Source organism: Leptonychotes weddellii, chromosome 1 (assembly GCF_054177405.1).
Source record: "Leptonychotes weddellii isolate Sample4059 chromosome 1, ASM5417740v2, whole genome shotgun sequence".
NCBI lineage: Eukaryota > Metazoa > Chordata > Mammalia > Carnivora > Phocidae > Leptonychotes > Leptonychotes weddellii.
In genome coordinates, this window is record NC_138369.1 from 95,393,128 (window position 1) to 95,420,686 (window position 27,559).

At 40.6% G+C, this 27,559-nt stretch overlaps 1 protein-coding gene and 1 pseudogene across 2 annotated transcripts in view; one reads left to right on the top strand and one right to left on the bottom strand.

Annotated features, from left to right (window-relative positions):
* Positions 1 to 27,559, bottom strand: part of PLCH1 (phospholipase C eta 1) — a 176,563-nt gene that overhangs the window by 141,540 nt on the left and 7,464 nt on the right. The window lies entirely within an intron of this gene.
* On the top strand, positions 9,744 to 10,034 carry LOC115938648 (small ribosomal subunit protein uS14 pseudogene; annotated as a pseudogene).

Here is a 27,559-nt window from a genome sequence, read left to right on the forward strand (position 1 = left end):
GCTGCTTTCCCCACTACCTTCTTTAAATGCAGTGACCAAAATTGAACTCTCTCCTCAAATAAGGGTGATATCTACCCGGTGAATAGAAAGAGAATGTTAGCCAGGGCTGCAGACATTATTTGCACTGACCACTGACAACTTCAGAACTCCAACACTTTGTTGCTCTCTATGCTCTTCAGGGCTTTTGCCAATATTTGTGTTGCTTTGTGTTGGTTCTTAATGATACTTCTCTGAACTTAGAACAAGAAAAATCATGGAAAGCATCTTAGGACGATCCCGTAGACCAAATAAAAGAGTAGGCAACTGCTCCAACGTGTTACAGCTAATACACATCAGAGCCAGGGTAATACCCAAACATGGATTCTCATCTTCATGGACTCGCATATCGCTTTATAAATCAAATATAGTCTAAATTTTATTTCTGTGAAAAGAGAAGGGAAATGAGAAAACTAGGGCAAGGAAATTTAGAAACAAAAAGGAAGACTTTGTGGAGGAAAAATCACAACCAATAGAAGAGTGAGTGCCCAGCGTGGGAAAAGTAAGAAACGCAAGCGTAAGGAGAATGGAACAGCTTCATTCTTCGTTCCTTTTATTCCTCCTTTGTCCCCTTGTGTATATCTTGCTTCCATCCACCACTTCTTCAGGAAAAAAGGCAGACATTTGAGACAGGAAAAAGTTAGTAAATAGAGAATATGAAATAAAGTTCAGAATGACTACGCACCAGAATGACTATGAGAAGAGCTCTGGCCAAATTCTTTACATAAGATTAAAATCACATGATAAAGAAGCAATTTGAGACATGGTCCCTCTCCCTCCCCATCCCACCACCCAAATTTATATATCCCTATTTATTATGCTCCCCATGCCTTCCTTCTCTCATTTTCCAAGCAGATTTTCTGGCCTTTTCATTTTTCAAAACACCAGTAAGAACATGAGAAAAGAAGTGAGTAAATTTTAAAAATGCAAAAATGAGAGAATAAGGAAAGCACAAAATAACTGAAGTTAACCTTAAAACCTTAACACCAAGAGAATGCTCACAATATAAGAGGCATTTAGTTACTAGATCCAGGCTGAAGTCCTGTCTCATGTTCCTATGGGGGCTCAACAAGTAGCAACGGGAAGGTAGATTGTGACATGGCCCACACAATTTATATTTTTCATTGTCCTTCTTCATCACATACAAGTGTAGTTCCCTGTGGGACCTCCACTAGTGGAGTGGCTCCTTTCTGTATGTGTGTACACACATGTACATGCACTCCTGGAAGGACGCCAAACGAAGTAACAACTATGGTGACATCTAACGAGTGAGAAAGGTGAGGAGCAATTTTACTTAGTACTTAATATGAATCAATACTGCTTGATTTTTTAAAAATAGTCATCAGATATAATTTTGGACATTCAAAATAAAGAATAAAGAAAAGGGCAAATGATGACAAATGAACTTAGATATGAGAGAAAAAATGTGCAAGGAGAAATTATAAAAGAGAGAGTAACACAACAGTCCTTTAAAGCTGTCTTTTATTTTGTCCCTTCTCTTCTGATTTTATATCTATATTTGGGGGGAGGGGTGCCTCAGACCCCCTGCCTGTATATTCCCTAAAGGTTTATCTTTTCACAACCTACCTGCAAAAACAGACAATACGGACACTGATTTTAAAAGGCAAGAAGCAACAGTTCACTGAATTAGATGAAAACCTTGTATTACACACATCTACAATCATGACTTACTCTTTAAACAGATCAATAGAAATAATCATTTACCTTTCTTCAAAGAGACAGCTGAAGTAACTCTTAACTCACTCATGATAGCTTCTGTTTTGTTGACAAGTAATTAGAGATAGTAGTGGATCGTTTGTAAAAACCTCCATGCCTAGGGTTCATGGCCTTGATATGCTGAACCAATTTCTCAAGTAGATTGCAGGACTGTTTATCAATCCTTCATGGTACTTCTTTTTTCCCCCAAAATACCACATTCTCTTAAAATACCACTCTTTTTTCCTCAACTACTACTTTTATATCACCCATCATCACCAAAGCTCATCGTTTTCTTTCCTTCTTCATTAGATCCAGCCCAAACTCCTCAGGGGGATATTAAAAACCTTGCAAGATCTGGTCCCACCCTATACCCATTCTTACCCCCACTGCTTCCCTATGCCAAGCCCAATGTCAACTACCTCACAGCTCTTCCTTCTCTTAATCAGGAAGTACTCAGCTGCAGGCCCATTTACTCCAGGGAACACCATATGCAGAGAGTAGAAATTAAACCAAGATGTCTCTATAAAAATGGTAGTGATTTTTTTTTTTTAACAGAGAAGGCAGTCAATTGTTTCTTGCCTCTGTATCTTACCAACTCCAAGAAAGTAACAGCATCACTAACAGAGAACCTGACTGCAAGTCCAGGCTCCAAAGTAGGCCAACAGTATTCAAATGTCAGCTCTACCAATTACAAAATTACACTATGACCTGGGGCAAGTTATTTTGCTCTCTGTACCTCAGACTCATCATCCCCAAAGTTGAGATAACAACTTTACTCATCTCATTGAGTTATGATGAAGATTGTTAGTTTTCAAAATGACTTTTAAGTACTCAATTTTTTTTTTAATGAATTTGATGCCATCATCTGGTATAGAAATCTCCAGAATCTACCCTTGTTTCCTCAGATACCATGTTCTGAAGCAGTATCCTTAACTAAAATTAAGCAACTAAAAATTAAATTAGGTGATTACTTGCTCTGGTGAACATTTATGTAGTCACAATCACATAACTTTATGCAGTCATAGTATGTAAACTTTGCTTATTGATATTAAACTTTTAAAATCAACCTATGATTGAAACATGGAAGGAGTAATGATAAATACTGAAAAAGAATGAAAAAATTATTATATGTGCGAAAAGTAAGGAGGGACAAGTGAGAGAAAGGATTGGTAATGGGAGTACTATGATCACTAGGTGGAGTAATTTCTATTTGGCAGAGCAGGGGAAAACAGTGTAAGTGAAATTGTTAAAGTTACAAAGATAGCCAACCAATAAAGTAACTGAAAGAGATGTGGGGATGCTACTAGTGAGCTAATTCCTCATCTACCATAGAAGAAAATCAATAGATGATATCAAAAATTGAAAAATCAACAGAGAGTACTATAAATACATCATTCAGAGATATGAAAATAACACTAAAACCCTACGAAAAGGATAGTAAAAGAGTTAAAAGTAATTTATTTAGGAAAGAGGTGGAGAGGGTTAAGAGAAGAAAACATACTTCTTGTACTAGTTCTTTCATACTACCGTGTTTAAAATGGCATACATTCAGACTGAGCGTGCCTACCAAAAGCAGCTGACCATCTTTCAAAATAAGAGGGTCCTGCTTGGAGAAAATGGCAAGTAGAAGCTCCCGTGATACTACAAAAATATCAGTCTGGGCTTCAAGATTCCCAAGGAGGTCACAGAGGGCATGTATATTGACAAGAAATGCCCCTTTATTGGTAATGTCTCTATCCAAAGGCAGATTCTGTCTGGTGTGGTGACCAACATGAAGATGAAGAAGACCACTGTCGCCCACCAAGACTACCTCCACTACATCCAAAAGTACAACCGCTTCAAGAAACACCACAAGAACATGTCTGTGCACCTGTCCCCCTGCTTCAGGGATGTCCAGATTGGTAACATTGTCACAGCATGCAAGTGCTGGCCCTTGAGCAAAACTGTGGTGTTTCAACATGCTCAAAGTCATGAAGCCCATTCACAATACCAACAAAAACCACCACAAGAATTAACCTGACAAGAAATGTAGACAACATACATGAAGAAAAATAACTCTAGGGGTGCCTGGGTAGCTCAGTCGATTAAGCGTCTGCCTCTTGGTTTCATCAGTTCAGGTCATGATTTCAGGGTCCTGGGATCAAGCAGTGAGTGGAGCCCCGTGTCAGGCTCCGTGCTCAGCAGGGAGTCTGCTCGAGATTCTCTCTCCTTCTCCCTCTGCCCCTGCCTTCCACTCATGCTGTCATGCTTTCATGCTCTCTCTCTCCCTCTCTCTCAAATAAATCTTAAAAAAAAAACTCTAAATCTTTACTGACATTAAAAAAAGACTTAAAATTCAGTGAGTCCTACTATGCTCCTGAAAGGCAGAATTCAGTGTCTTAAAGTTAGTGATTCACTTCAGTTATTCCATAATCAATGCAATTCCAATTAAAAAAAAAAATCCAAACAGAATTACTTTGGGGACTATCCAGGCTATTTCTAAAATTTATCTAGAACAGAAAGTACATGAAAAGAGAAAAAAAAAATTGAATAAGAACAATGATAAAGAACTCACCCTACTAGATAGTTCAGAACTAGACTAATTGATCTATGAAACAGAATAAAGTACATAGTGTCATGAGCTTCACCTTCTTCATTAAATAGGGAAATAGTAATTTTTTAAAAAATTTAATACCAAGATATGGCCACTGACCTCCCTACTCTGTTATATTTGGACTGATTACACAAGCAGCATGACAACATTCAAATCAATGTCTTATAACCTAAAAAAGGTTGAGTTGGAGTGCTCTGAGCTTCTTGGGGAAAACATTTCTCGTTCTCTGTAGAAGAAAAACAGAGGGACGCCTGGGTGGCTCAGCTGGTTAAGTGTCTTCCTTCGGCTCAGGGGGTCCTTGAATGGAGCCCCATATCTGGCTCCCTGCTTGGCGGGAAGCCTACTTCTCCCTCTCCCAACCTTGTGTTCTCTCTCATGCTCTCTCTCTCTCTCACATAAATAAATAAAAATCTTTTAAAAAAGAAAAACAGAGCTACTCATAATCAGGCAAAATTCTGTCTAATAAAAAGAGGTTATAAACTTAGTAAGAGCAGAAATGTTAAATTTCACATCAGGTAATTACCTACTTATAGCTAATATATTCGAATCAAATGCAAGATAGTAACTAGATAAAATGTGCATACAGAGGAAGAAGCAGTGTGAATTCTAGGGCAGCTCTGATCAGGGGCAAAGGACACCAATGTAAACTGCAGAGTCCAATATTTTCTCGTGAAAGGTCTAAGCTAAGAAAGTTGAGACCATTGTACTCTCACCTATCTACTGCAAGAGCCTCCTGGTCTCCCTTGCTCTAGTCCCATCTCTCCCCTCAGTCTCTAAACTGCTGTCAGAGATCTTTCTGAAATTCAAATCAGATTAATCTCTCCCCAGCTTAAAACCTTCTCCTTTGGGTGGGGGGCAGGGAGGGAGCAGGGAGAAATAATGTCCAAATTTCCTAGCCTGGATTATGAGGTCTTTATTATAACACCCGGCCTTTGCCTACTTCTTCATCTTCAATCCTTGCTTATCTACCAGATATAATCCTTCTTATTCTTCAAGGCTTAGCTCAAATATTACCTCCAGAAATCCTTTGCTTACTTCTCCACACTCCAGCTACCGCTGGAATGTTCTTCTATTACAGTGTTACCATAATTACAGTGATAAAAGCTTGTCTTTGTACTATACTATGAATTACTGAAAAAAAGGTTAATACTTTTATTCACTTTCATATCCCCCACCAGCACTTTGTATATAAAGCATTCAATATATCTTTGTACCAATTAATTATTAACGGTTATGGATTCCATGAGAAACTCTCAGTTTTCCCCTCCCTTGTACAAAGAATTCAAATGACACAAAGAGAGAAATCACAAGTATCTAAAATGTTTAGCATCTCCTAAAAGCAAAAATCCGTATGATTAAAAAGAGTAGGTCCAGCCATCATGATCTGGGAATTGGAGGGCTGAATTCCAGCCACAAATCTACTGCATGTCTCAGAGAAAAATGTGCAGCCTATTTTTTTTTTTCCTCCTTAAAAGAGTGAGGTAGCTATGGTTTCTTCCTGCTCTAGAAATCTAGGACTCACTCCTACAGTGACATCAGCATAAGGCGTTCAATACACAGTGTGCACACTGCTGTCATGCAGGTTATACTAAGCCAAGGGGAAAATTAGTAGCAGATGCAACCAAGGTTCTAGGTCAAAGTGTTTTTTATTTGCACTCTTGAACAAATACAATTTCTCTTCAGTTAAAGTAGATGAAATGTGCATTAACCTTATTTCTAGAATTATATCATCTTACATTTCTGGGGTCCTTCCATCTTCCAAATGCTTTCAGAGGCATTATACCAGTAATTCTTAGAACAACCTTGTGAAGTAAGAAGTAGTATTAGCTCTTGTTGCTAAAAGGGAGGTTGAGGTTCATAGACATAACAAGATGATAAAAACATTCGCCTTACGTGCCTGAAGCTTCCTCTGACTTCTGTTTTTGTGTTGCACTTCAAGTACCTTACAGTTTTGACGGTTATGAGATGACTTCCATGTCAGAGGCTTAGTATATTATACTAAAATTTGAGGCTAATAATATCTTCCTAAGTAAATGCATAAGGACACAATGTAGGAGCAAACATGAGTTTTACACTTAATATACAGTTTTGAGACTAGGGATATACCATCAAAACTCGGGTTTCTTCTCTTTGGTCTTTCTGGTTCTGAATGAACATTTTTCAACTTTATAGCCTCATCAATTGAAACCACTTCCACTAACACTGTTTAATAATAAATACAACTCAGATTTGATGAAAATTAGAATCTACTAATTTTATACACTCTGAAATGGAATTGATCTGTATAATTTAAGATATTTCCCTTAAAACTGTTCTGGAATTCAAAAGAAAGTTTTCTTTAAAAATAGTCTTGCCATCCACTAAGATTAATACCAAGATGGGCAGTCAGTAAAGAAATTTTTCACCCAGCAAAATGAATCATTAAAATAATTGAAAATAAGTAAAATATGAAATATATGATCGTGAAAAAGAACCTCTGATAAGACCATCCGTACGTGAAAACATCTTCCCTGACACAAGACACCTTACATTCATCCACTTTTTTTTTTTTTAAAGATTTTATTTATTTATTTGAGAGAGAGAGACAGCACATGAGGGGGGGAGGGTCAGAGGGAGAAGCAGACTCCCTGCCGAGCAGGGAGCCCGATGCGGGACTCGATCCCGGGACTCCAGGATCATGACCTGAGCCGAAGGCAGTCGCTTAACCAACTGAGCCACCCAGGCGCCCCTACATTCATCCACTTTAAAAGCTTATGTAACTAGAAAAATTCACTCAAATTGACATCATGTTTCACTTTAACTTTAATTCAATCTTAAAGATTACTTATATGGTAAAAGTAATGGAAATCATTTTCATCATTATTTCTATGATGTGCAAAGAAAGACAATCCTGATAGTATGCTGTGCCTTTCAACTTACTCCTATATTCAGCATACAGGAGAGTTTCCAAACATATTAAGACAAAACTCTAAATGGAAAATCCTTCCGACAAACTGCATATTGAGCTAACCAAATCCCCAGATCCTACCCTATTTCTATATAAAAGGTCCTTCTCAGGCTTCGAAAACTCAGCTGTGCTCCGGAAATCTCATCCATGGTCTAATTTATATTTTGAATAAAAAGCAGGCATCAATGCTGGAACTGTGAACATGACACATTGAAGTTGATACCATAAACTAGCAAGTCTCAAGATAGGCTCTCACGTGGAGCACTGACATGATAAAGTTACATCTGAGTAGACGCACATGAATAATGTGAAATGACAGATTAATCTCAGTTGGAAGACAAGTTTAGAAGACATTTCTTGACATGTCATTTATTCTGTCTGACCAGGCAGGAATATTCCTTATAATTCAAGAACAATCTCCATATATTTTAAATTTCTGATCTCCTAACTCATACTTTCAAATGTTCCTTTCATGCTACGGGAGCTGACAGATTCTAAGAACATGATACATTGATTCTGCCTCCATTTTATCTATGCTGAGTACTTAAACCATGTCATTTTATAAAGCTAATTATTTTCACTACACATGCCTCTCTTTAACTGATACAAATGGGGAATCATTCTGTCCAGATTATTGTAGAAAGTTAAAATACAGCTTTACTCATTATTCAAACTGAATAAGAAATGTTTAAATTAAAACTCACTGTTCATCGGTGTCAAATACAATTTTTAAGCATATCTGCACCCTTGACTTGTAACCCAAGAATATAATGGTTTTGTCACTGACCACTTTATTACAATGCACTTCCAATTCATCAGCATGCAAATTTTACTGTTACAGAAGTATACATTTGCAAGAAAAAAACCACTTTGCCTCATCAGAAATACTTTACGTTTTCATCTCATATTGAAATAGAATATCTCAATTATGTTGTCAAGGGTTCAAATAAACATTTTAACCTAACTAAACATAAAATAAAATAAGAAATGTATCCCATCTTTCACTAGGACTATTCCACTTACCTTAAAATTAGTAGTATGACTCTTACCTTTTTCTGGACTTAAGTTTTTATATACTTCAAGGTCTGCCATTAAATTTAATATTGTTACACATTATTGGCAAGAGCAGTCAAATTTCTTTCTAAAGGCAAAGCCTTTTTCTGATACACATCTCCAAAAAGGAAAAGAAAAAAAAAAAAAGGCAAAGAAATCCTCAGCAGCCCCAAGAACTTGGCTCATGCTGCCCTTTATGGCATGATGAGATCTTCACAATTCAGGCTTTACAGTGTGGAGAAAATAAATCCGTGAGATATGATTATAGAACTTTGTCCCAAAGTGAAAAGCACAGCCAGATAAGAGCACTGGAAGCATCTGCTCAGGGCTGCCGCTATTGTAGGAGTGCAGGCGCTGTGGCTAGTTTGGGTATGAGACGTGCATGCTTAGTGCAGGGCTTAAAACCCTCCAGGCATTATGCACATTTAATGTCTGGGAAGTGTAGTTCTTTAGCCTTCAAAGAAACCCTCCTCACCTACAGAGGCCATTGAGAAACACTGATTACCATGGTAGTGACGCAGGTTGAATGCAGAAAATGAACATGCACACACACAGAGACACACAGAAGCGCGCACACAGACACGCACACTCTCGGAAGCAAACATCACTCCACTGGAGGCAAAAACAATCCGTTAAAAAATAAGCTATCTGTGGTCCTCTACACAGTACACTACACTTTGGTGCCAGTCCGGGTAAGCACATATTATTGACAGCGCTGATGCTTTTCCTTGATTTTTGTCCTTATTCCACACACAAACATAGCCATGATTATAGAAGAGACTGGAATGTTTCCAATTTAGAATGAAAGAGGTTACAGTTTCTAAATACTTGGGCAGTGATGGCTACTTCTCAGGTAAAAATCACATCCCTGTGGGCAAGTTAAGTAGCAAGAATGGGTCTGAAAAAGCCAGTTTTTAGTGAATGAACCAGCATATTATTAAAGTACAATTTTCCCTAAAATATACAAAAGCATTTATTTGCATGTTTTATCAACTTCTTTAGAGAGATAGGTAGATAGACAAAGAGACAGGGCATGTCTTTCACAAGCAATTTACTGTAGTCTTGCATTTAAGAGTTGTAACTAGGTCTCTCCATCCTGAGCATTAACTCAGAATTCTCTAATATCAATGCCTCTTGCCATTTCCTTCTCCCCAGCTTCTGCTGAGCCCCTGACAATCCCAGCACTACCTATTCTGTAAATGTCAGCATCAACCCCTCTACTCCACTCCCATCGGGACCACCCAGCCCAGACCACTAACCCATCCCTCTCCCCTGAGGTATCATGCTCTACCCCACTTCCCATCCACCTGTTTCCCAATTGGCATGCCCCTCATCCAATTTGCAAACCCCACTGTTTACTCGTAAATCCTCCGAGAAATCTGGCCTTTTGCCTCGTTGCATCTGAGAGAGCAAGATGGGTCACCAGCAGCTGTACTGGAGCTATCCGAGGAAATTTGGCCAGGGTTTTCATTCTTGCCGCATCTGCTCAAACCGGCCCGGTCTGATCCAGAAATACGGCCTCAATATGTGCCGCCAGTGTTTCCGTCAGTATGCGAAGGATAGAGGCTTCATTAAGTTGGATTAAGTGAACTTCCTTGAATTGGTCATCCAAGATAACCTACCTTAACTGCAGATATCCAAGATACCTACTTTGATGCCAACTCATTGTACATAAAATAAAAATACTTCAATTATGAAAAAAAAATCCTCTGAGAAATCTGAATGTCAAAGATGTGTGTGTGAGTATGCATAATTAGGATATCCTTCTTGCAAGACTGCATCAGATACACACACACACACACACACACACACACATACATACAGCTATTAGCTTAACTGCTAAGAGATTAGGAGCCCATCTACCTGGGTTCAAATTCTGACTCTGCCACCAACCATCTGTGTGATCTGGGGCAAGTTACTTAAATGGTCTGATCCTTGGTTTCCTTATTTGTACCATAGGCATAATAATAGTTCCCACTTCAAATGTTATTGCAATAATTTAATACGCATAAAGTGCTTAGAATCAATTATTTTGTAGTATCTTTATCATACCATGGTTATTAGTCTTGAAATCCTTTACATCAACCTAGAAATGCAGTGGAGTTCATTGTTTAATCTGAACGAACCAGTACTTTAAATGTAGAGTGGTACCCCCAAATTCGAGGTATCTCAGAAATACCCACTCCTGTTAAAATAGTTCAGATGATTAATACTCCCAGGTAATCTTATACAAAAAGACACTAGTGTTCCCAAGACACAAAATGAGTGCCAAATGATGGGTTTCTAGTTCCTCTGACTTGCCAGAACCAAAGCTACCTGAAAAGCAAAAGGCATCTTTAGTCAACTTCTCACTCGGTCCAGAGAAGAGATGGAGACCCAAGTGCTCCCAAGGGAGACTGGCGAACCTCCCCTTCCCTTTTCTTCCAAAGATTCCCCACCACAATCTTGGGAGAGTCAGGATAGAGGAAGGGAGCAAACTGCTCCTTCCCCTCCTCATCCACAGGGAGTCTTCTCCCAGTAGGTTCCTCATGCTTCTTGCCCTCTAGCCATCAAAGCTCCCCAGGCTCCTCCCTGGAAAGGCTGACCTATGGCTCAAACATGAAGCCCAACACCACAGCGATGGGCAGTTCCTCAGGTTTATCCTGAATGGCAGGGTGAGCAAGCAGGTGGACGAGCCTTTAGAAAGCAGGCATGGCCCCTGAATATGCGTTTGACCACCAAGGAAAACTCATGGATTTTTGAGAATCCAGAAATATCTACACCATATTATATATCCAATTCTTCAGCGGCAGCAAGTAATTCTCTGTGCAGCCCATTGGAAAGACTCATACTGAAACACCTATTCTAGGGTCGGCAGAGACACTGGATGACTGACACGTCACCCCTAGTTACTCCCCAGAGTTCTCCCAGCAGAAGGTCATGTATAATGTCAAGTCTAGGTCAACAGGCTTTCGGGGTCAAAGGAAGCACCGGGTCACCTCAACAACCACATAGCTTTGGAATGTTTCACTTCTTACCTGAAATCCTCACTTGAAAAGATTGGGCTTTTTCCAGAGTAGTTCTAGCACAAGTACTTGGCATATATAATAGGTATCTCATACCCCTCATTAGCTGTCTCTATTTCTAACCATTAGGCCTACCAGGGAATTATTTTCCACCAGTCAGGTAAAAGAGAAAAGTGTCTCCGAGTTCAGCTTGTCAATTTACAATGAGTGAAGGACTTTAACCTAAAGCCATCTGACAGCAATGCCCTTACCTTTCACACCTGAGTTCTACTTCTGATTTCTCACAGACACATCACAGAGTACCAGGCTACGGCATGGGCTTCAGAGTCAGATGGAGGAAAATCTAAGTCCCAGCTTTGTCCCTCATTCACTGCATGATCTTGGGGAAGTTTATGGGTAGGGTGGCCAGATAAAACAGAACACCCAGGTAAGTCTGAATTTCAGATAAACTTCAAATAATTTTTTAGTGTAAGTATGTCCCATGCAATATTTCCTGTACTTTTATTTGTTAAATCTGGCAACCCAACAGAAGCGGGCCTCTCTAAGCCTAAAGAGCCTCATGTGGAGACTGCAGACCCACCTCATAGGCTATTTCTGAAGAGTAAATGAGCTAGTATAGGGCCAAGAGCCGCCTCCCAGGGCCTGGACAAATAAGCATTCAAAATCCAGAAGTTAAGTGAATGGCCACTCCAATCACTGGTTGGATAGAACTTTATTTAATCAAGTCACATGCTGAGGAGGTGATACACTATACCATCTCCAGACATATCTTAATCTCACCAGTTACGTAATTCCAAAATGAGACCAATTCAGGGCATGCGTCTGCCCCGAGACCCCCAAGTCCAGTTAGAAAACCTACTGACACAAACATGGGAGCCACATCGCTTTGTGAGGCAATTATTATAAAAGCTACCATTTACCAAACACCGTAAACATTACCTTCTCTAATCTTCAAGAAAATTCTGCAAGGAGATATATTAGTACTCATATTTTAAATTTAGATAAGGAAACAGATTCAAGTTGGACATGATGTCCAAGACTGCACAGCTGTGCTAGAACCAGGCTTCAAACTCAAGCTAACTCCAGGGTCCAGATCCTTCCCACCGGCTCTATGCTTCAGGTCATGAAAACCATCTACAAGATTTCAGACTGAACTTCAGAATTCTTCACTCTTCCCAGTTAGAGAATATTCCCACAATGGCAGAAGCTGTTAGGGCCTCTGGCTTGGGAACACAGAGAGGCTGAGTAAGCAAAATTGTCTGGAAAACCATAATCTCAAATTAGCCATTCAATTTTTAAAGCACAGTCACAGTTTTATGTGCATTCGAAGTAGTACAAAAGCTAGAGGTGAGCAGAAGTAACTTCACGGTGAAAGAGCCTCTGGGTGGTGCCCAACCACACCCTTCCACAGACCCTGTCCTCCAGCCCCTTAACTCAAAGCACCTCAGTAACTTAGTGAGGAGTTGATTTCACAGGACCTTACACACACTGCTGATAAATTGTAAATTAAGAGCATAAATTTTAATAAAGCCATCAGAAATATAAAAATGTATATACAAGAATATTTCATTAGTACTAATTATTACAATTACTGCCAACAATCTAAGTGCCAGTCAACAGAGAATGATTAATAAAATATGTATTCATATTTTAGAATACTATCTAGCCATTAACAATGTTTGAGACATTGCCATTACCTGGAGAATGTCTGACATTCTATATGAAAAAAAGGATACAAACTAAATATACAATATTTTAATTATGTAAAATATTTGTGTATAGAAAGAGAATGAAGGACTAGAAAAATATATGAAAAAGATTAACAATGGGATCTCTAGGTATCTTTCTTTTCTTATGAAATTTAACTATATTTTAATTTTTTAGAACTAGCATTTACTTCTTTTATTCAGGGGGGAAAAAAAATACCATTTTTTAAAGTCTAGCCAGTTTAGTAATTCTCAACTAGGGAGGAAATAATCCCTTCCCATTGGTGTATTGAAATGATGGAGAACTTCATTTGAGAATTACTGACATTTATGAAGCACTGACTATATTTCAGACACCTCTCCTAGCATTGTACATAATTTATTTAATCCTTACAATGCCCATATGAGTGAATTAAGTATAATCCTTTCTCTAGTTTCCAATGTAGAAACTGAGGCAGAGGGAAGTCAAGTAACTTCCTTGAGCTGGCCTAGCAAATGAGTGATAGACCTGAAATTTGAATACCCACAGTCTGTCTTCAGGGCCAGTGTTCTTCACCAGATAAGATAGTCTGGAGATCTTGAGCATGTCATTTATATCCTGCAATCTATTTTTTTTATCTGAAAGCCTCGTAGAGCACCAAAGAGAATTACTAGAGCTTAATTCCTTTTATGAAATTCCACAGTGCCCTCAACTACACAGGAAACCCCAAATCCTCAATATACTATAGCAAAATCACCAATGTAACTACACAGACAGATGAAACCCCAACAAGAATCCTACACATACTTGCAAAATCAATGAGCTCCAGGGAGAGACATGCTCTCAGGATGAGCAAGCACATTGGCTTTCATAAAACAGAGGGTATCTACCTATCCGCTGTGGCATTGTTCTGTCTGAGCCTCCCTTCTTCACCCCAAGCTGGTTCAGGTCATTCTGGGGACACTGGGCACCAGTCCTTCATCAAAATCCCCTGACCACTCAGGGCTATCTGTACTTACTAGCCCTCCCGAGCAGTATCTGGCCCTGAAGTAAGTGCAGCACCATCCAATTACTTGGTCTATGTGAATCACAGAGATGAAAGAAGAACAGCTCACTGAAGGGTAGAGACTTTTGCCCCCGTGTTTCTGTGGGATAGCACCGGAAATCTCCTCTCAGTTTATATTTACAATGGACTCAACTCACTAGATGAGAGCTGCTGCAGTCATTGCAGACCTGAGGATAAATGGATTAAAAACAGTAAGGTTCATGTATCAACTCAAACACACCAGCACGGAACACACCTATAGCCTATTCATCACCAATGCATTTAAGGAAATCACTATCATAGGAAGCTCCGAAACCCCTGTCAGGACTATCCCAGAAAATTGCTAGAACTTTTGCATCAAGTGCCATGGAACAAAACGAAACACTACCGTGAGTTCATTTTCAAAGAAAAAGTTAAGCGCTCCTCAAAGGTGTATGCAATGTACTTAAACGCCCAATGGCAGAAATCATGATAACCTTGCCACTCCTGCATGGTCCTTTATAGCTTACCCCGTACAAAGTCCTTTCAGGAACAAATGCCTCCGTGAACCTGACAACAACTGTATGAAGTGGGCAGAAGCACCACGATCATCTGGCCCCCATAGATGAGGAAGCTGAGCCTCAGAGACTCTTCATGACTTGCCCAAGATCACAAAACTAATGCTGCACAACAGTGCAGGGGCCGGGGGTCACCTGAAACTGGGCTTTCTAATCCAAACAGTGTTCTTCCCACATACCTTGTATACATGCTTAACATTATTGCCAGCAAGAACTAATTGCTAGCCAACAGAGTATAACCAGGAACTGTAAACCCAGTGTACTACAAAAATGCCACCTGAGAACCAAGGAAGAGCTGGAGGGGTACAGGTTTCTCTCCAATGACTGCTAAACTATGCTGAGAATGTCGGATCAAGGGTTCTATCTAGACAGCAGGCTCACCATGGCTGGTTCATTCATCGCTGGAGAGAGAGAGCTACATATTCTAATGATATGGAACATGTCCTATGGATCACACATGCTTGTCAAATAAACCAGTTTGGCCTCCTCCTCCATTAAAAACTTGACACGCATCAGTGGGCAGTAATTGCTACACATTTTTAAGCATCCGAATCCCAAAACAAACTAAGCATTACCCATATTAAATATTGCTATGTTCCACAGGACAAAGATGAGCCACTCTTTGGCCGACTGCCTCTTTGAAATGATGCTTCCTTGATGATTTATTGATCTCCCCTTCAAGACCCTCGGCATTAAAATTAAAAGTTCTCATTTTTTTTTGAAAGATGACTATCGGTCGTGTCGCTTTAAATTTTATAGGTTAGCATAAAATTTCACAGGCACATCACTATCAGTTTGATGGAGATGTCAATATAATTCAAAATACGATCCTTGGTCGGCTCAGAGCTTGATGTCAGCTGGAGCCAACCACATAAACAACGGAGACCTCCCAGGCAAAATTTTATGCACAGGCCTTGTTATAAACCCAGGAGCCACCCCCAGTGACACTTGGAGCACTCAAGAGGCTTTCGGTAGAGACTGGGAAAATGTGAACATTCAATTGACATTTGAGTGGCGTGAACACATATCCAGATATAAATAAAGGTATCCAGACTTTATAAATCAGCATCAATTGCTTTAGGTATCTACCATCAGTTCTGATCAGTGTTAATTGTAACATCAACAGAGGAGAATTAATCAGAGATAGGTAGGCACATGGGAATCTCTATAGTTGTTGACTACGACATATACTAAAACAAGTATCTTCTCTCGGGGCTGAAGCTTTAATTAAATGCTCAAAACTTAAGGAGTGACATATTCAAACTCCCCCATAGCACTCAGGAGGCACTTGTACTCTTGAACAGAGGAGCCCATTGACCCCCCCCCTTGGGAGGAGGGGCTGGACAGAGGGAGCCTAAGAGTCCAGAATAAACCTGAAGTACTTGTACTCTCCAGCACTCCAGCTAAAGCAGGACTGTTTGCTTATGTAATAACCGTGCTTCTGCATAGCTGATATTTTCATGGATGGCATTTCACATGCCTTCATCTGACATCTCTGGGTTTAATAAAAAAGTAAATGATATTATCTGCCCAGGCTTGGCTTGGTTTATAGTCAGTTAAAAAGGGATTACAATATGTGCATTCAAATGGGAGGCACGCGTGGTTATCATAATACAAACCCCCTTATCTGGTAATCCTGAAGCCCAGAACAATGCATATACAGGTTGGTTCCATGAGGAGTGCAAACACGAAGATAACCATGGAAGAGAAGAGTGGGGGAAAGGGGAGAAGGAGATTCTAGATGATGAGACAACCTCCCTCTAAACAAAGCTCTGCTGAGTACAGAGTGGAGAACAACTCATAGTCCCTGACTGCAGTCAGACGACAGCTCAGGCCAAAGAGCCACATCTCCAGAAAGTCTCCCAGGCCAGCCAAAGCCAAGGCCTGGCTAGGGACGGACCAAACTGCAAGGCTCATTTCTGCACAGCGAGCTGACTCCAGCCCCAGCCGCCTTCAGGGTTGTTTCCCTTTGTGCAGCTGATCAGAGACTCTCCTGAGAAGGGGAAACAGGTTTCAGGGAGAATTGGATGGCCATAAACCAGTAAGGACAGGAAGGAGATGGGCTCCTCTGAAAATCTAATCCTGTAGTGTCTGGGGAGGACATTTTAATAACAAAAAATGACCTTTAGGGCAAGGATGACTTTAAATGACCTAGGCAGGGAGATACCAGCCCTCTTTCTGGAAGAAAACCGAGGAAAGGACCATACTGGCTCCTCTGGTAACAATTTTCAATCTGTCACAGTGCAAGTTCTATCACAACAGTCTAAGTTCCTAACCTAAATTATTCTACAAAAATGAAAAATCGAGTCCTTTGTCACTTTCTGGATGAGATAGAGAGTGGTCATCCTCCGCAACTTCAACAGTGCATCTTCCACGTCCTCTTTCGCAGGCCCTGTTCAAGTCAAGTGATTCTACTTCTTTAGCCTTTCTCCTCGTCTTATTTTTCCCAACAACAACCCTGGCTTATTAATTTTGTTTCTGCCTAACAGCCATCCTATGTAGACGGGACACAGCCACAGGGAGGACGACTATGTAAACTCCTGAGAACAGTAACAGTGAATGTCCTGTTCACAGATGCCTTCCCAGGGCCTAGAATGCACCAGGCCCAGTAATGAGCATCAAGAAGGTCTGAGAGCAGGAAGACCCACCCAAACACAGAAACTCAGATTCCAGATAGTTCTCCAACTCCCAGCTGAAGACTCTGGGAATGAAGCAGGACCTTAGATCCCAAAGGACAACAGAAGGACTCCCAAAACTGGGAGCATGAAGAAAACCAGGTGCTGCGATTGGGATATAGGGTTGAATGAGGGAGTGGCCATAGGCAGACTTTTCTCTTGATTTCTCTATAAATCTGAGAGAAGATTAAGATGAAAACTACTCATGGGGGGGCGCCTGGGTGGCTCAGTCATTAAGCGTCTGCCTTCGGCTCAGGTCATGATCCTGGGGTCCTGGGATCGAGCCCCGCATCAGGCTCCCTGCTCCGCGGGAAGCCTGCTTCTCCCTCTCCCACTCCCCCTGCTTGTGTTCCCTCTCTTGCTATGTCTCTGTCTGTCAAATAAATAAAATACAAAAAAAAAAACTACTCATGGGCAGTTCCCTTGAGACAAAAATTATTGACTTACCAAGGTTTTCCAAATGGCCCTCTGGTGAACACTTTAGCCTAGCGATTTAGGAAGAAAAAGAGAAACAGCCTGTGGTACCAAAAGATAGTACCAGAAGATGGTACCAGAAGATAGAGTTCCTGAGGAGCAAAGGAGCAAGGACAGTTCCAAATGCACTCCATGCCCCCACAGTGCGGGGAGAGGTGGGGGCATGGAGTAGTTGAAAGCGATGTGACAGCCATCGGATATGGAATCAAAAAGACTGAAGTTCGAATCTCCATCCCACCAGGTAGCTCAGCAACCTGAGCCGAATTATTTTAAATCCCTCTAAGCCTCAGTTTCCTTATCGACAACACTACCTACAAAATCAGATTCAGAAGTTCCTAGCCCAGTACACAGGTACGCTAGGCAGGACTGGCTACATAATCTCCGGGTCCAGTGCAAAATGAAAATATGAGGCTTTTTTCAAAAATAAAGAATTTCAAGGTGGCAATGGCAAAACATTAAAGCAAGCACAGATCACACACGTGCCAGGCCAGCCCCAACTCAAGTCTTTATGATGCCACAACCTTTTCTCCGTGTTTGCTAGTTTCCTACCCTCAGGTCTGTTTCCCTGTAGAGATCAGATTTAAAAAAAAAAAAAAAAATTCAAAAATAAAGGACCTTAAAAAAAATTTAAAGGGCCTTATCAGTTTTAAATGTACTTATGTTGATAACTGTGCCATGATTATATAAGGTAATGTCCTTATTCTTAGAACATATACACTGAGGTATTTAGGGGCAGAGGACCATGAGGTATGTAATTTATTCTCAAATTATTCAGAAAAAGTAATTTTGTGCATGCGTGTGTGTGTAAGGAGTGAGTGTGCAAGTTTGTAATGATAAAGCAAATGATGTAAAAGTTAACAGTAAGTAAATCTGGGAAAAGGTATATGAAGTTTCTCTGTTGTATTCTTATTCTTGCAGCTTTTCTGTGAGGATAAAATTATATCCAAAGAAAAAGTGTCCATCACATAAAGGCCCCATGTGAGCTTGGGGGGAGTAGAGAGGGAGGAGGAGAGTAACAGCAAAGGAGAGGCAAGGCTGTAAACTCTATACAGACAGGGACCATTTCTACTTTGTCAACTGCCGAATTCCCAGCAGAGAACCTAGGTCAGCAAACATTTAAGGCAGGAAGCAGAAAAGGAAGCAACATCCTGTGCTCAAACGAGCTTGGGGAGTAAGGACCCGGGGCAGGAACAGCCAGTTGATAGTTACACCAGCACTTGGGAACAAGGGAGCTGCCTCCATTTAGCATGAGACCAAGAACTGCGTGAATACAGGCACACAACATGGCACGATAGTTACCGCACCCTGCACCAGAGACTTGGTTCTTACCATTTGCTGACAGTTCAGGCAAACTCATCTAAGGCCCACCATTTCACCTGCCCAGGCCTTAGGATCCTCACTGACAGAATGTAGGAGGTTACTAATTCACTCACTTACTGGACATCTCCTACATGCCGGGCCCTAGAGTCATGTTCCCTGTTCTCTAGAGCTTTCATTCTAGAAGGATCTCACAAACTGGCTGTGTTAAATAATTTCCTTGAGGTCCCCGAAGTCTTTTCCAGCCCTGAAAATTCTATACAACAATTCCAGGGCTTTTAGTTCCAAAATAGCATGAATATTATGGTATAACCACTCTCTAAAGTACTCCTAGAAAAATGCATACTCTCCTAAAGGTGAAAATATATTCAAGATGGCCTATGTTTAACTTTTTTTAAAAAACGTACACATGGGCAGTGAAATGCTTGGGAGCATACACAAATAAGCCTTCTGCTGATAATCAAGTTGATTTTTGGCTGCCAAAATTCTTGTTCCTTGACCAGGTATACAAATAGTAAGAATTTAAAAATCTAATAAAGCTCTGTAGCTAAAAAAAAAAAAAAAAAAATTACACAACATAGAAATACTTTTTAAAGCCATAAATTTATCAGTGAGAAAGTAACTATGAAGTGTAGATTAATGATTAGTATTAAAATGAAAACATCAAAAGTATTTTAATTTTCTGCTTCATTAGTTCTCCTCATTCACAGTCAACTAGCACAAAAACGGTTACAAAGGCTAATTTTGTTAAAGACCTTGGAGAAAAGAGGAAAGAACTGCTCCTTCATGAATACTAAAGATGATAAAATAAGAAACCAGTAACATTTTATCACTTTACATAAATTAACCTAATTTAGAAATAAGTTAGTACTATACTTTATGCAGAACTGGTTATGTATCCAAGAAAAAATGTTATATTACTAGTATCATGGTACCTATAGTTGCCAGATATTAAACATCTGCACTGATTTATATAATTTAGGACAAATGGTAAGGGATAGGGGATCAAAAATATAATTAAAGATTCAGAATAAGAGGCTTATGAGAATATTATTTCCCAGATGGATTTTCAGGAGCTATAATAGGAGCATCCATGTATGAAAGTTGGAATCAAACACAGGCTGCAAGTTGAGATACTAAATATTTGTCCTTCAAAAACCATCCTCCTGACACGGACATAATTCAACAAAGATCTGGATACTCCGTTATTTTCTGGTAGATGCAAAGAGGGCCCACCTTAATAAGTTAACTTCCACAACTAAAGGCCATTCATCTGTGGTTGTTACAGAGCAGCAGTCTTAAAAGCTTTATCCTTAGAAATGAAAAATGTTCTAAATGTCCTTTGGATTCACGGAATCAACACTTCACCAGATAGTAAATTACCAGATAGTGAAATCATTACTTGATCTAAATGCTACATGGATTATATTACTCTGTTTGTAAAGTTCAGCACCTGGCTCCCCACAGAGACTTCACAATCATTTATTAGCTATGAAGACACACACAAGTCAGTTGGAGGCCACCAGTTGGGGAGAGTCCTGTGTCATGGAACCCTGCTGCCCTCAGCGATGGGCCAAACAGGGCCAATGCCCAGAACATTCTGCCCTGTAGCAGTTCTGCAATGAATATCTTCATACTCACCTGGCCAATACACAGAGGCTTTGAAATGCTTTCAGGTAAAATTCCTTTTATGTCACAATATTCCAATGCTATAAAGATCTAACCATTTCCAATAATCAGAAAATGCAGAAATTTACAAGATTTATCCCACAGAAAATCCGCTTAGCATTTCAGAATACTTAGCTCAGATCATAAAGGCTGGCTGAGGTGGAATGGTAAAAGGTTGGCATTTAGAATTAACTCTGCCAATAGGTGATTGGTAAGAGTATGCACCCCAGTCACCTTCTTATCTATAAAAGGAGACCGGTTTTAGGCAGAGGTTTACATCAGATTACTTTGAAATGTGGTAAAAACTAAGGACTGTGTTCATAGAAGGAGGCACAAATGTATACGTATATACATAAAAGTGTTCTGAATAATGTTCAGTGATTTCACTAATGTCCTAAAGCCCAGTTACGGGTTCGGTTTGGAATCCTTCAATCAGATGGCTTCCCAAGTCCTTTCTAGTTCTAATGCGTCATGCATCATTGCAGACCAGGGTACTGTTTATGTCCTTAGCTGTACCTTCCTAGGTTTTAGACAAAGGAGGTTCACATTTTTAAGTCCATTCTACAAAGCAAATTACCTGGGCATTTATAGCCCTCATGTCTCCCACTTGGAAATCTGAGCACTGGGATAGCATCTGGGATCTCTGTCTTTAGCTATCCCCCTCACACACAAGTTTCTACCCTCTAAATGTGTTGTTTGGTGGGAAACAGTTCTTCCCCCTAACTGCCTCCCTGTCCTACCTGTTCCTTGGAGGTAGGAACCAATCCCTCATGCTCAAGTGCTCACACCGAAGCCCGTGGATCTCTCAGAGAAGTGGTGTTTACACTTCAGAGTCTCTACAAACCACCTGGGAATCTTGTTCAAATGCAGATTCCAATTCAGTAAGTACCCCCTGCGACTCAAGAGTCTGCATTTCCACATGCTCCCAAGGACCGCTCCAGTTCATACCAGCTCCCAGCCCCCACACGCAGTACCCTAATAGCCCTTCTCAGGCTGAAGGCAACTCACATCGGTGCCTCTGTGGAGTCCTTTAGTGGCCTCTAAAGGGTCTTGAAGCTCTCCTAAAACACTCAAACCCACACCCTGAGTTGCTTTAAAAGAAACAAGTTTGTATAACACATCATTGTATCACAATAGAGAAAACCCGGATTTCAGAGGCTGACAAACCTGGGTTTGAACACCATCATCTAACAATGTGTTTTGTGGCGAATTATTGACCGTGAAACTGTCTTGTTGAAAGACTCAAGAGAGGTAAGCTGGTAAAGCAACCACATTGCCAATCCTAGTGGTGACTTTGATTCAGGATCAAGCCTAAAATTTGCTGATGGTGCCCCAAGAATATGCCAATGTAGAATCCCACTGATTCTTCCTGACTAGGTCTAAACTGGGTTATCTTAACATCAGCCCCAAATTCCTGTGTCCCCCATACAACCCCATGTGCAAAGAAGGGGGTATCACGCAATATAAGAGTAATCTAAGACAAGATTTCTCCTTTCTAACTCTGAAACTTCTAGAAATAACAAAGGGGTCCTGAGCATTAGTTTTCTCACACGCAGAGTGATGGGGGTAGAACAGATGCCTGACGAAGTTTGCCTTCTACAATAAAATGTGTGCGATTCTCTTAAGTCTCTAGGTTCCCCTTTCGCCAAGGTAGACCTACAAACCATTTTAATGACACTCAGGGTTACCTCTGATGTACTCCAAATGATGGTACTGTTCCCCCAATTCCTGTGTTTCATGTTTATTTCTGTATCAATTCTTAAATTATCCTGCTGTGAACTGTGTAGTCCTCATCATGGATTAATCAAAACAAAACACCATTTTTATGTTCTTTGTTGCCTTCCCGAAGTATTTCTGTTCACCACCAGGAGGCCGTGGATAACACTGTGAGATCAGTTAATGCTCAAAGGTTTATCTTTGTTTCATGTAAGAGATCTATTGGCTATGAGACAAACCGCATTTTAAGGACACTAAGAATGCATGATATTAAAAAGAATATGAGGGGCGCCTGGGTGGCTCAGATGGTTAAGCGTCGGCCTTCGGCTCAGGTCATGAGCTCAGTCCTGGGATCAAGCCCCACGTCCGGCTCCTAGCTCAGCGGGGAGTCTGCTTCTCCCTCTCCCTCTGCCTCTCCCCCTGCTTGTGCTCTCTCTGTCTCTGTCTCTGTCTCTCTCAAATGAATAAATAAAATCTTTAAAAATAAATAAATAAACAAATAGGAAACCTGTTAGGAAAGAAAATACTGATATGAAGGTGAGCATATCACTTGCCCCCCAATCTGCATAAAAATCAAGGTTTTCATATAAACTAATACCTGGTGTAGTTTACTGATCGATGTTTTAGTCAATCAGCAACCTTAGCTCACCGATTCTCACCCCTCCCAGTGCATCAAAACCACTTAAAGATAAACATATAGAGCTATAGAGGTATAGATATATGTATACAGATAAAAATGTAGATATACGGAATGAATGAATGAGGAAGACATCTGGGTCCCACACCCAAGAGATTATTTTACCGGACCATCAGTATTCTTTAAGCACCCCAGAAGATTCTAATGTATAAACATAGTTGAGAATTGCTACTTAATCTTTGGTTGTTAAATCATTTTAAGAAAGTGCAGGCATAAAACACATGCTGAGGGGCGCCTGGCTGGCTCAGCCGGTAGAGCATGCGTGCGACTCTTGATCTCAGGGTTGTGAGTTCAAGCCCCACGTTGGGCAGAGAGCTTGCTTAAAATAAACAAATAAAATAAAATGAAACACATACTGAGATTATCGATTGTTTTCCCTGTTTCTCCGGTCTTTTCTGTACTCTCCAACTTTCCTACAGTGAGCCTGTATTGCTATCATCATAAAAATAAAGTGAAAAAAAATTTTTTTAAGAAAACCAGCATCCACAAAATCCCAAGCATAAATGACCCTTCTCCATTTTCCTGCTTCCTCTATACTCACACTATTTGTATCCAGACTCCTCTTTTTTTTTTTTTTTAAGATTTTATTTATTTATTTGAGAGAGAGAATGAGATAGAGCATGAGAGGGGGGAGGGTCAGAGGGAGAAGCAGACTCCCTGCCGAGCAGGGAGCCCGATGCGGGACTCGATCCCGGGACTCCAGGATCATGACCCGAGCCGAAGGCAGTCGCTTAACCAACTGAGCCACCCAGGCGCCCTGTATCCAGACTCTTCTTATTAGATGCCCCTCTTCCCATACTTTTAAGATTTAGTACAGTATAGGCTATCATAGAAAATAACCATTATCAAACTCATGAATTCTGTGGCTCTGTTGAGACAATATGTATTTGTCACCTTAAGTCTGGGGTTTTCAACCCACCAGAATCTAACTGGCTGCCCATTGGCATCGCCCAGGGAGTTCTAAAACTTCTCCCACACCCTGGCCACACCCCAGACAATTAGATCAGAATCTCAGAGGGCGCGGACAACAGTTTTATATCCTCAGGTGATTCCAATGTGCAGCCGAGGCTGGGAGAACCACTGGCTTTAAGAGTTAATTAATACAGGGGCACCTGGGTGGCTCAGTCGTTAAGCGTCTGCCTTCGGCTCGGGTCATGATGGTTCCAGGGTCCTGGGATCGAGCCCTGCATCGGGCTCCCTGCTCAGCGGAAGGCCTGCTTCTCCCTCTCCCACTCCCCCTGCTTGTGTTCCCTCTCTCGCTATGTCTCTCTCTGTCAAATAAATAAATAAAATCTTTAAAAAAAAAAAAAAGTTAATTAATACAAGTCTCCACAGCCAGAGATAAGCTCCTGCCAGCTTAAAAGCACAATACCTTGAAATTCTGACACTGGTGTAATTTCAAAGAATGGTAATTTGTGAATATCCATCGATGTTCAATTGCAAGTTGGCAAGGAATAAAAATAGGCACTAGATAATAAATGTGTTCACTGTTCTCCCTTTTAATTGGGCATAAGTCGCCATCTTTTATATTTAAATACGAAAAATCCTAAGAACACTGTGATATGTCACATATTCTGACCAGGATCAGAAATGGGCAAAACAAAATTGGACAAAAAATGTTTTCTCAAATTCTACATTTATCTTACCCAGGTAGGTGTTATTTCTGAGTGACTTTGCTACCTGGAAGTCAGGAGTGTATACTCTTCTATTGCTTGGGATTCTTAGATGAAACGCCTAGATGCTGACCATTTTTCTTGTTTGTAAATCTGAAATAAAAGTGCATTTCCTTAAGTTTTAAAGAAGCCCAATGCTGTTTGATTATTCTTCTCATGTACCCCAGGCCTCCTATCCTCCTCTTTTACGGAGAAAACTGGTGCTTTTGTTTTGGTGCAGGTCTATTCTATGCTCTTCTGGGGTAAGAATTAGTTCACAGACAACACTCACTTCTGTGGACTGAAGATTTTTCAGACACAGGCAGCAGAGAATTTTAATCGTATGCAAAATACCGCAATTAGGCAGGTTTTACTGATAGTGTTATTTTAATGAGTGAAACCTCCATATAAACTCAACACACATATAACCAACGTGGAAATTCTGGAAAGTAGTATTAAATGAATTCAAAAAGTCTAAAATTCTTTTAAAGAAATGAGTTTGTCCTTTTCCATTTCAAGGCATTATACATTTGTAATCATCTTTTCTAAAGCACACTAGTATTCTCAGCAGAAGTGGCCTTTTCCTTCTCAATCTCAGGAAGGGATAGTTTATGGGTATTCTTTTGTTCTCCACGGCAAAAGCATGAGTGAAGGAAAGAAGAGGGTCTGCGGCCAAAGAACGGATACATTCCACAGCACAAAGATTAAAAGCCAAGCTTAGAGTGCAAAAATACTGAAAGGGTAGATGGTTCTTATCTCCCCTATTAAATGAGCGAATTCATTCAGCAGTATTTTACTGAGCACCTACTATAATGCATGCAATGCACTCTACTATGTACTGAAAACAGAAGTCAGAAAAGTCTCTATTCTCCTGGAACTTAGCGGGAATGGGGGGACAGAAATTAAACTGGTTTTCATGAAACTGTTTTATTACAACAGTGATGAGGCAGTGAGGCAGCAGTGTAGGGTGACAGGAGAGCCTAAAACAGGGGCCTGACGTAGGCAAGGAAGTGAGAAGAGGCTTCTCTGCAGAAAGGACCTTTACTCTGGGGTCTGAAGGACAAGTTGAAAGCCGGACAAGGGAAGAAGAAGTTTTGGAAGCAAGGAATGCAAAGGTCAGCATAGCTAGGGCCTAATGAGGGAGGGGAAGAGCAAGCTGAGGCTGGCGAGGCTGAGGGGCACCAGGGAGGGAATTCTGCTTCAGGTGTGTTGAGTCTGAGGACCTGGTCCTCACCACATCAGTGGTGTCCAGTGAGAGGGTGGACATCGGGGTATGGAACACCAAGGGGCCCTCTAAGCCAGGGGGCGCTGTTGGGAGTTACCAGCATGTGGACAGGAGCTGAAGCTGTGGGAGGGTGAAACCACTTCACACTAGGCCACGAGCCTTAAATATGAAATCTGAACATCCCTTTGACATCAAGAGTTTGCACTCATAATAACCTCAGACATACTTGCTGAGAGAAATGAGTCCTAAGAAAATATAAAGTATCACAGGTCCATTGGGATGACTTTTCATTTACACAGTATGAAGGGACAAACTGCATTTTTTTAACCTCTGTTTTGATAAATGTGAAATAGGAAGGTTTTGTGACTACAAATGCAATCACTAATAATGATTACTGTGGTCCAAGAAAAAAAACCTGGATCTTTTGTGCAACTAAATTAAATAATTACGTTGCCCTGAAAGAACCCTGAATCTACTCATGGAAAGACATTTCATCCTCCCATCAATCTCTGTGCATATATTAGGCACAGAGTAGGAAAAGACAATTGGGAAAATGAGAGAGCAGGGGAAAATTAATTATAATTATGGAAATGCAGCTTAAAGAACAAAGGCTTAAATTTGTAACACAGGTCTATGGGGAAATAATTCTCATGAGCATTTAAAACCTGAGAAGTCTGCAAATCTGAAGGAAACGGTGACTGTTTATTAGACATGTTATTTCTTCTTTCTAATTTAGTAATCAGAAAATTGGTATTCCCAAGCATAAAGGAATAAAACAATCAAGGGCCTTTCTGCTTGGCTGGATTCCCAACAGCCACGGTTTAAGAGAAGGAACTTGAGTCCAACAGGAAGGGCCCGCCACGGATCTCACTTAAAGGCAACAGGCTCATTGCTTCTAACAACTAAAGCTACATAAAGCTTCAAAGACTGAACGTTGTTACTTCTCGTCCATCTGGGCTTCCCAACTATCCAGACCTTCTGTACCATTTTGCACTCTACCCAGATCTTTTCATCCCCTCTGTCATTACAGAATGTGAGTGGCCTCATCGGGCTCCCTGCTAGGCAGGGAGCCTGCTTCTCCCTCTGACCCTCCCCCCTCTCATGTGCTCTCTGTCTCTCTCATTCTCTCTGTCTCAAATAAATAAATAAAATCTTTAAAAAAAAAAAAAAAAAGAATGTGAGTGGCCTCAACATAGAAAGCATGACAAGAAAGAAGATCACAGTGGATTCAATTACCCAGCAAAATCTCCCCATCGTTAGATTCCCGAATGGAGAAAAGAGGCTAAGACATCTCGGCATGGACTTACATATATGAGTCTCGATGATTGCTTGGTTCTGATCAATCCAGCTACATAACCTTGCACAAAGCGAGCACAATGAAGAACACCAGAATCTTTGGAGAAATTAAGTCACCCTAACTCAAAATCTTAGTGGACAAGAACCAGAATGGAGTGGCTCTGGAGGGGTCCAAGGAGAACTATCAGGGGTTAGGGG